General features: G+C 36.4%; 1 protein-coding gene across 1 annotated transcript in view; it reads right to left on the bottom strand.

Moving 5' to 3' along the window:
- LOC107565687 (leucine-rich repeat-containing protein 4C-like) overlaps positions 1-9,495 on the bottom strand; it is a 72,846-nt gene extending 63,351 nt beyond the window's left edge. The window contains exon 1 of the mRNA XM_016250946.1: positions 8,660-9,495. The gene's annotated coding sequence lies outside the window, so the exon portion shown is untranslated. The remainder of the gene's footprint in view (positions 1-8,659) is intronic.
- Positions 9,496-10,817: the final 1,322 nt, after the last annotated feature.

Raw genomic sequence — 10,817 nt, 5'->3', positions numbered from 1 at the left:
ATCATTGTATCATTGTTTTTAACATTATATTTCCCTAAACTATTCCACATTTACTTGTGTTTACTTGGATTTTTTCTTCTTCTTCTTTTTTATTTGGTTTATTATCTATATTTTTGGTATATTATCTATATTTTATATATCTCTACCACACACACACACACAAAAGTCTAACCTTTCTTCGAAGTAAAACAATTCTATGTGGAGGGAAAATCACATTATGAAATAAATGTTAATACGCACTAGCTACAATTGTTAGCACCCCTGCAAATTATTATGAATAATATATCTATGAAGTATATTTCCTTTTTTTCTCTCTCTCTCTTTTTAAGCACACTATGAACATGAAATTGTCCATTCATGACTTATATGTAGAAAATATAATAATAATAATAATAATAATAATAATAATAAAAATGAAGAAAAATAATATTTAGGGGTCTGTGGTAAAAAATGTCTGAAAAAAATATAGGTTTAGTTATTATATATTATAGTTTTGCCCATATTACCAAGGTAGGTGTGGGTGGGGGTAATGGTATCTATTCAGCACGTCAAGATGGCCGTTTTATGATGTTGGCTAGATTATTCCAGAAGACTGAGGCGAGGCAGAGCGTTGATTGATTAGGGCATCGACTGGAGAAATGTGCTGCATTCATCCCATAGGAGGGGCTGTGGATGAGGGACCACTCGAGAAAAACACACGCTCACACTTCAAGACACTCAGGTCAAAGAGAAGGAGATTGATGAAAGGTCAATGTGAGTGTGTGCGAAAGGGGCGAGGGTGAAACGTTCATGCTTCAAATATGTATAGAACACACCTGAAGTTTAGAACAGTGTTCCTAAATGAACACTTCATCCAAACATGAAAAAAACAGTCATCATTAACCCCTCATGTCATTCCAAACTCTCTAATTACTGTCTGTGGAACACACAAAAATATATATTTTGTAGACTGATTTTCATGCAATTACTTTCAAACTTTAAAAGTAACACAAACACATTATAAAAGTTGTCCATATGACTCACTCGTCTGAAGCCATGTGATTGCTTAGTGGATACTAGTGGATTAGTGGATTCCCTGCTTCAATTCTGAGAAAAGTATGTTGCAATGTCTAATTGGTGAACAAATCATTATTTTGAGTCAGATCTTTTAATGAACCAATCGATCCATTTGAATGACCCATTCACAAATCACATTGCTCTGAACTTAAAGATCTGGTTCAATTTTGGTCTGTTCATCATGCTAAGCTGTTGTGTTACTTCAAAAGACTCGGAATATAGTTTTATTGACAACTTTTATGATGCGTTAGCATTTATTTTGAAGACTGAAAGTTTTAGTACATGTGAGTATGTGTCATGATAACATATCGGTGAATGAATCAATCTTTTGAGTCAGATCTTTTCAGTGAACCAGATGATCCATTTGAATGACTCATTCACAAATCACACTGATCTGAACTCAAAGATCTGGTTCAATTTTGGTCTGTTCCTCACACTAGGCTACTGTTTAACTTCAGAAGACTTGCAATTTAGTTGTATGGACAACATTTGTGGTGCTTTAGCATTTATTTTTAAGCTTGAACGTTTTAGTACGCATATATGTAATGACGTATTATTGGTGAATGAATCATTCTTTTGAGTCAGATATTTTCAATGAATCATTTGATCCATTTGACTCAAATCACACTGATCTGGACTCAAAGATCTGGTTCAGTTTTGGTCTGTTCCTCAGACAAAGCCATTGTATAACTTCAGAAAACATGGAAAATAGTCAACTCTTATCTTGATTTTGCATTTATTTTGAAGCTTGAAAGTTTTAGTCCTTGTTCAATGTAAATACTTGGAAAGGATCTACCAGCCTCACATTCAAAATCTCTCCATTTATGTTCCACAGAAGCTAAAATGTCATACAATGAAGGATTACGTCTTTTTTGGATGAACCATCTCTTCATAGATTTCAACATCTGGTGCACGTCTAAAACGCAGAAGAGAGAGTTTCACAAGACATCAAATGATTGTTTAAAAGCTCTGAGATGTCTTATTGTGTTATATATTGTCACACGCTCTCTCTGAAGCAAGGTCAACCGGCCCATTTGCTCACACCAGTGCAGTGAATACAAAATACACAGCATTTGCTAACGGCTGAATTCGGACAGAAAAAAAACACTTGCTTTAAGACAGAAAAAAAATAGACAAAAACATAAATGCAATGTCATCCTCGCCACAACTCCAGCCCATTAATCAATACGCACTACCTATATAACCTCCCGTACGTGGCCTTGTAGTTTGACTCCAGGGAAAGAAATCTCTATGCTGTGACATGGAAGTGACAATGGAATGAGGTTGCACGTCAGGCTGGGTTCTCTCGCCGTTTAATCTGCCTTTCACACTAAACCAAATCCCCCTGGGAGAAACTGTACCTCGGGACGCAAAAAAAAATATTGACAGACAGGTTGCGTTATTGATAGCAGTCTCCAGCAGTTTAAGAAATGAATACTAATTCACGCCCAAGCTGGGTTTTACACCAGCTAATCTGCCTGATTTCAAAGTGTTTATTATGTATAGAATGGGGTGTGAATTGCAGAACTGACGGATAAAGCTTAGGAATCACATAGTGGAGAAATACTGTACACACTGCAGATGGGCAAATTCAAAATGAAGAACTGGCTTCCTTTCAGTTCATAAGTTTGAATTTGAATTGATTTGGCAACAAAACAAAGGAAGTTGATTTGGATTCTGAATTGGAATGACAGGAATTTAGTGAACTACAATTCAAACAAATCAAACATTGATGATGTATTGTGTGCAATTTGAGGTCTTGAGTGGAGATAACTGATAATTAAAGATTTCAACAGTGACACATTAAATATCAATAGATCAAAAGTAATGTATAATTAAATAAAAGTGGCATTTACAATGCTTTGCCATCACAGGAATAAATTCAAATTTGAAATATATTAAAATGGAAATAATTTACAATATTACTTTATTCACTGTATTTTTCACCAAGGGAAAATTTTGCCTTTGTGAGCATAATAGATTTCTTTGTTTTGTTTGTTTTTTTATCTTACCAACCCTAAACTTTTGAACAGTAGTGTATATCTAGTGTATCTATCTATCTTTCTATCTGGCCTATAAATGTTCAACATTCAATTTACAAAATAGATTTTTTAACTTTTTTTTTCAAAGCTTTTCTTTTGCATTTCTAGTTGCAGTTATATGATTTTTTTTATTTACATTTTTTTTAATTATTTAAAATATTTTTAAAATTCCACTTGCATGGTTATATTCAAATTCAAATTAACTGCATTCAAATTCAATTCAGATTTAGGAATCTAAAATGCATTTTCAATTCAGTTCTGGATGGTGCACAATCCTAGTACACACAATGTATGTTACATCTCTAGAGCTTTATTTATTAATACATTTATTGCTGGAGTTATGTTAATATTCCTTCAAAGGTGATTCTCAATGGAAAAGGACAAAAAGAGACTTGATTTACACCTTAAGGAAGTGGCTTTATTTTAACCGTGATTAATCCCTGTTCATGCCCACAGAAGCTAATTTTGTAGAAGCCACCCAAGAGGCTCATGGGATTTTACCACTGTCACACTCGAACAGTAAAATAAACAAGCCCTAAGTTGCTCGCGTTTCCAGAAATCCATCAGTATGCCCCATAAATACTACTGATATGAAACCCAGATTTTGTTTCGTGTTTGAAATACAATGTCGTTCGTCAATTATGAGGCATTGAAGACAACATAACCATTTCAATAAATCTCAAAAATCTCACCCGAGGCAATTCCACAAATCATTTACGATGTGAACCTCAATCTTAATGCTGGACAATAAATGTATTGACATCTACATTTTATGACCGAACTAAAAAAAAAAAAAAAAAAAAAACTCGATACATGGACATTCTGCCTTTCCCAGTGGTTCATGCCGGGCTGAACATGTAGAAAAGTTTGGAAGATGTATGAAGTGAGGAATTGAGCGTCTCCGCAGAAGCATGAATCATGCTGCATCATTCACCAACAAACAAATGTCATCTCTCCACCCAACCCGGCAGCTTCATCATGCTAAAGCTCCTGACAGCAAAGGAACATAAAATGAGCGGCCCAATTCGTCTCCCCAAGGCAACATCACTCCATCATTCCCCTACTTCTTTCCCCCCCTCCATCGAGTGCCTGGAAGAGAGCGAAGATAAAAAAAAATCCTTTGTTCACCTCAGGGAGTAGGGGCAGGTGCTTGAAGGTATGAATGCGATGACGGCTTTGTTTCTATTCGGTTGTTAACAAGACAAACGTCAGTGCTGTTTACAGCAACTTATTCTTCTTAATTCCTGTGTCATTATTTGGTTTGACACTCTGGATCCGGGATAATCTAAATATAGTTCTGCATGTTTTCTCATTTAACTTTCATTTGCAATGTCCTATTCATGAACAGATTCATATACATACTGTAACTCTTTAAAGGTTTTTTTAAAGGGGTCATATGATGCGATTTGTCCTTTCCTTTAGTGTGTTACAAAGCTCAAAGTCTCCCACAAAAGGATTTATTCTATCTAAAAGAGAAGGCTGATCCAGACCGGGCTAAAATGCCTCATTCAAACACGCCCCCACATCTCTACGTCACGGTGTGGAAATATTTGTAATGCCGCCTAAACGTTAATGCAAAGAAAGAAGCCGTGGTTTCAGGAGCACAGTAGTGTTGATGCAGCCATGTCAGGGAGACTCTGTGTGATTCTGTGCGAAAGCAAAAGCACTTTATTTGGCCTTCCGGAAGTAGATGCAATGAGGAATCATTGGTTAAGATTTATTAACCAATGAACAGCACAACCCTGATGTTTGAATTTGTGCAACGCATTTTATGGACGACAGTTTTGTAAAACTAGGAGAGTAGCCTACAAGGCTGGCTGTGCAAAGGCTATTTCGAAAAAAAAAATGGGTCAATTCTGACTTTGTTATGACAATCAGGCACTTATTCTGAATCAGCTACTGTAAGTATGTTTTCTTAATAGTTTAAGTATTTGCTATTGACTGTTTAAATGTGGAGTTTTGCACCGTGTAGAGTATTGCGTCGTGTGTGTGTGCGTGAGAGAGAGGGGGTCACATCACAGTGGAGTCAGCTTTCTTAATCGCGGCTTGTGTACTGCAAACACATACGAGCATCATCACTGTGTCTGTCACTTTACTCTGTTCCCCTTTCAGGCTTGAACTGATGGTAAAATTAAGGACATTATTTACTGTCTTTACATTTATGTTGAAAGCTGAAGCTCGCGATTATGGAAAGGGGCGTTACATTTCCGACGCGTGCTTGTGGTGTTCGGCCAATCACAATGCACGGGGTCAGCTGGCCAATCAGAGCAGACTGCGCTTGTCGGAAGGCAGGGCTTTGTACAAAACGACGCGTTTGAGAGAGGCGGGGCATAGAGGAACTACAATAATGTACAGTATTTGAAAAATAATGTGTTTTTTTAACATTAAAGCATGTCAACATATTCTGTTACACCAAATACACAAAATAATGATCTTTAAAATAGCATCATATGACCCCTTTAATAGGTTTTAAATGGATAGTTCAGCCACAAATTAAGTGGCAGTTTCATTTAATCAACCTTATATAGTTCCAAACCTGTATGACTTATCTTCTTCTGTGGAACTAAAAAATATATAATAAATAAAAAAAAATATATATATATAGATAGATTTTTATTTTTTTCCCCATACAAGGAAAGTCGATGGGGTCCAAAGAGTGTATGGGGGAGAAAAAAAAAAAAAAAAAACAGAAACATTTTTCAAAATATACAAGAGTTCAAAAGTTTCAGGTTGGTAAGATTATTTTTTTTTCCTGTTTATGAAATATAAGTCTCTTATGCTCACCAAGGCTGCATTTATTTAATTAAAAATACAATAAAATACAGTAACATTGTTAAATATTATCACAATTTTAAATAATATTTCTATATTTCTATATAATTTAGCTTTACTATCACAGGGATAAATCAAACTGCAAAATAGATTTAAACAGAAATATTATTTAAAATTGTGGTAATATTTAACAATGTTACTGTATTGTATTGTATTTTTAATTAAATAAATGCAACCTTGGTGAGCATAAGAGACTTAAAAAAAAAAAAATAATATATATATATATATATATATATATATGTATATGTATGTATGTACAGTATGTGTGTGTGTGTGTGTGCGTGTGTGTGATCATTAGTAAAGGATAACATCCTTGTTATATAAAATAATTTATTTTAAAAATGTTATTTTCTTTGGCATTCCACAGAGGAAAAAAGTCATACAGGTTTGAAATAAAAAAAAAACCTTTGCTTTCTCTTTCCTTAATCCCTCTGTCTAGTACTTGTACTAATCTGAATAATGTCTGAAACGTTGTATTACGAGCACTTCTTGTGATGAATCGCTTGTTGTATTCTTCAATTGTAAGTCGCTTTGGATAAAAAACATTTGCTAAATGAATAAATGTAAATGTAAATTATGACAAAATGTTTCTTTTTTGGTGAACTATCCTTTAAATCTCTAATATCCTGTATACATACAACATCTCTTTAAAGGGGTCTTGTGCTAACGCAGGCCTCTAAGCTTCAGATTGGGCATCCGGCCAACAGGAAGCTCTCACAAAGGGTGACGGAGAGTGGGCGGCCATGCACTGGCTCCTTTAAAGGAACAAAATGGAGTTTGTCAGACAGATGGATATAATTCAGTCATTATACTCACACTCGGCTTTCAGAACAATACAATTACTATGCTGTACTTCACCTTGTGACCTCAAAACGTCAAGCAGAGCAAGAGCTTCACATTCTTGATCTTAAAAAGGAAAGGAAAGTCTAGATTGTTTATTCTGAATAAAATAAACTTTGAGAGGAGATTTGGTTTAGAAGATTGGTTTGAAAATGCTCTATGCACTATGAGCTAGTGTCTTCAGAACAAGTAAGCACAGATTGCAGTCAAAGACTTCTGCTTTAAAGGTCCATCTGGTCAGCTTCTTCAGATCACACATTAACAAGGCATAAGCTGTTGGCTGCAGCCTCATTTATCACTTCCTTTTCAAACCAATTACACATCCACCGGGATGCTGGGAATGCAAAACATCCTGAACTGATCTGAATTAAGATGGTTTCGCAGACTGCTTTAGCCATCACAAATTAAAAAGTAGAAAGGCCGACTTCCCTGCCAATGTTTTATTGACTTGTTACACACGATAATGAAGTCAAAAAGAAAACCGCTGGTACCTGTGATACAAAGCCACAGATACTTGTTTTCCTCGAGTAGAGAGGACAGTTAATTATGACTGACAGCTATGACCTCAGAATATGCGGCATGGCTAATCTAGGCACGTTTATTCAAGTCTATCCTCTTATTATCCTGATGTAGATCCTCCTTTCCTGTGAGAATGTAATCCAGTCTTTAATATAATTGGCTTGGATTGTATGGTTTCCCACCTCAAAACGCTGGATGTTCACGAGGCAGAGCAGCATAAGGCAGTGGGAAGTAGAGAAACACAAACAGTAGTGCGGTTCTGCTGTTTTCTGGCAGGGATTTCAGGACCGCGGACAGCTACCGGAGCAAGGCCAAACTCTGTCAGCCTTGAATCATATCATGTCTATATTATGGCCTGCTCATTAAGCCCCACAAATTCTGCTGTTAATGCATGCACACATACACACACAAATGCATGCATACAAGCTGACAATTGAACAGTATTTATAGGAATTTAGTTTCTTCTATATTAATACGCAGGCTTCAATAGTAACATTAGCAATTTGTCAGTTATATTGTATACATATTTAATATGTTTATATGCAAGAACTGTGTGTGTGTGTGTGTGTGTGTGTGTGTGTGTATATATATATATATATATATATATATATACAGGTAAAATAAATAAGTTAGATATAGTGTAAAATTAATGTAAAATGCTATGGTACAACTTAAGTACACATCATATTTACAGTAAAAAATAATAAAAACAATATAAAATAATAAAACATATATACATATTTTATATTTTTTAGGTAATGTGATTTTTTTTATGTTTATAAAATGATACATAAATGGGTCTGACCAATCAAATAAGCAAAGAAGCAACAGCCTGCATCTCTGCCTCCAGCACTATAACCCTCATTCTAACCAAATCTAAACTGATAACATCCGAATAACGGTTCATTTTTATTCTTACGTAATAAATTGTATAAAAATATGACGAACCGAATCATGCCAAAAAAACGGATGTCATATCACATTGAGACTGAATGAATGAAAGCATGAATGAAAGAAAGATTCGACCGCAAAGATGGAACACTGTGCAGTTGTCAATAGCGCACACACACACACACACACACACACACACACACACACACACACACGAGAGATAAAGACTGTGGAAAAAAAGCTCACAGCCGGTGAGAGAACGCTTCAGTGCATATGTATATGAATATACTGAACGACTGTTCAAATTACACAAGTATGTGACCTTTTTAATTACTACACTTGTATTTTAAGTGCCCTTAGACGTTAAGGGCGCAATATCCACTATGCTTTTAACCCAACTGACGGTAACCGGATGCATTAGGTATCAGAAAGACGTCAAAGTGTCCAGTGATGCCAATATCAAACCACGACTGACTTACTTTCTCAATCTGTGAGGTTCAAATTGCTGGCAAAATCACCGTTCCGTTCGCTTCCAAAGCACGAAAATCCATCTGCAATTCTCAAGCAACGAACGAGATGTTCTTCAGCGTGTACTTTGGGCTATCCAAGCTATCCAAGAGCAGTTTTGCATTCACAAGCTTCTATGAGAAGAAATTCGCTCCTGTATATCCATTCGGTCTTCCTGTCGGTGCCATGATATGGACGAGTGCCTCTAGAGCAGATATCTCGATGCTTTCTTGCCCCGCATCATCAAAATCCGGTGTACCAAATCTTTTTTCCTGCTGATAAATCAATTAATTCGTCGTCTTCCTGGTTTTGCCATTCATTCTTGGCGTTTAACAACAAAGATTTGGGGTTTCAAATTCAGCCAATACGCATCTAGATGGGGTTTATCCCTGAGATGGACCATTCCCTGCATCTTCTTCTTCATCCCAATCTTCAACAGACCATAAACGCAGACCGCTGATGTTCTTATTCCACAGACATGGTTTAAAACCGAACTTTTCTTCCTCCTTTACGCACCCGATCTGATTAGATTTCTACTCACAGCCCAGTGCGGATTTCAAGATGCTTATTTCCTTGAAATGTGATTTTGTCCTACGGAATGCCTTGAGAGAGGAGCCTCGTGCGTTGGCAAAGGCAAATATTCGTATATCACATCCTATCCAAGACCACCAGAATCATTTGGAAAGGGAAAAAGGGAAAAATCCTCCAAGTTTATTTTTTGTTTTCAGGAAAGTGGATGAAAATGCGCCAAATGTGAGTCAAATCCGTTTTTTTATTGATTTTTTTTTTAGTTAAATGACAGATAAATATACTAACCACAGTCGTAGTTCCTTTTCAAATTCGTATAAACGTGTTATAGACGAGGTATTCATCAAAAGCTACATCCCACCAGATACTCAATACAGTTCAACTCAACTCCGGCAAAAAGCAATCCAGTGACGCGACGAAAATCCACGCGAATGATGCTGCGCTCCGCGCCAAGATGTGGAATTGCGCAGCGCGCGAGAGCCGAACGTAGAACAGCTACAAGTGATTCACTCCGCGAGCAGGAGCATCTAAAGAGGTGAGACCAGTCGAATACTGTACGTCGAGATCTCGTCGGTGAATGAAATTCTAGTGTGAAGTATCTAGTGTGGTTACCAATGACGCGCGGCTCTCCGTGGGTATCGGCTCAGCGCGCTCCGCTAGTGACACCAAGAATCTTCTAAAACGAATTGATGTAGCCCTCAGCCCAAAGTCTCACTCTTCTGACTGTCCTCACTGGCGTCTTTTTGGATGCGTAAAAGTCAATGGTCCAATAATCTTTTTCCATCTTACCAATGATTGGTCGAGTGCAATAACCCTGAACGCCATAGATTATATGACGAGGTCTGTAGCGCCTGTTTGACGCACACATGTGCGTGTGTGATTGTGTATAGCCTGTGTACTGAGTATGAGTGTTTTATGCGCTGCTTCTTCCCGTCTAGTGCAGAAGGGACAGGACTGCCATCTACCGGCGCTCCATCCCCTGTCTAGACGCTGAACTCAGCCATACGACCACCTGAGCCTTTCAAAAAAAAAACAAGCATGTAATTTTCAAATACAGATCATAGGCACGTTCTAGTGACCTGTATACGCCTCCAATGGTTATGCAGTTCGTAATATACAGTATGCTATACGTTCAGGGGGACTGTAGTACACAAACAGACCTCAGATCGCATACCTTTCTACAGTAAAGTGGTACATTTACAGGTAGATTAGAGATGGAGGAGAATGCACTGCAAAGAAAGAAAGAAAAAGAACAATTTATGAAATCAAATAAAATAAATGAATGGCTTCAAATTAAAGTTAAAGTGGATCCAAAGTGACAACCTGCACTTTTTGACCACTTTTAACTGCATAATGGCAGAGAAAATTGAGTTAAGCTCTCAAAACGCATAAAAAAAAAAAAATTACATAAATTGTTGTGACAAGTTAAATGGTTGGAAACAAAGATGCTATTATAACGGCAAAGGAAGAAATATTAAATGTATAATAAATAAATAAATAAATATATATATATATATATTTAAAAAGCTGTGATGTTACTGTATATATAATCATGTTTCACATACTATAAAATGTATGTTTTACATATATATATACATATAC

The sequence above is a fragment of the Sinocyclocheilus grahami genome, unplaced genomic scaffold (genome assembly GCF_001515645.1).
Source record: "Sinocyclocheilus grahami isolate Dianchi unplaced genomic scaffold, SAMN03320097.WGS_v1.1 scaffold1018.1, whole genome shotgun sequence".
Taxonomy (NCBI): Eukaryota; Metazoa; Chordata; class Actinopteri; order Cypriniformes; family Cyprinidae; genus Sinocyclocheilus; species Sinocyclocheilus grahami.
The sequence above is the reverse complement of the archived record's forward strand: the minus strand, read 5'-3'. Positions and strand labels throughout refer to the sequence as shown.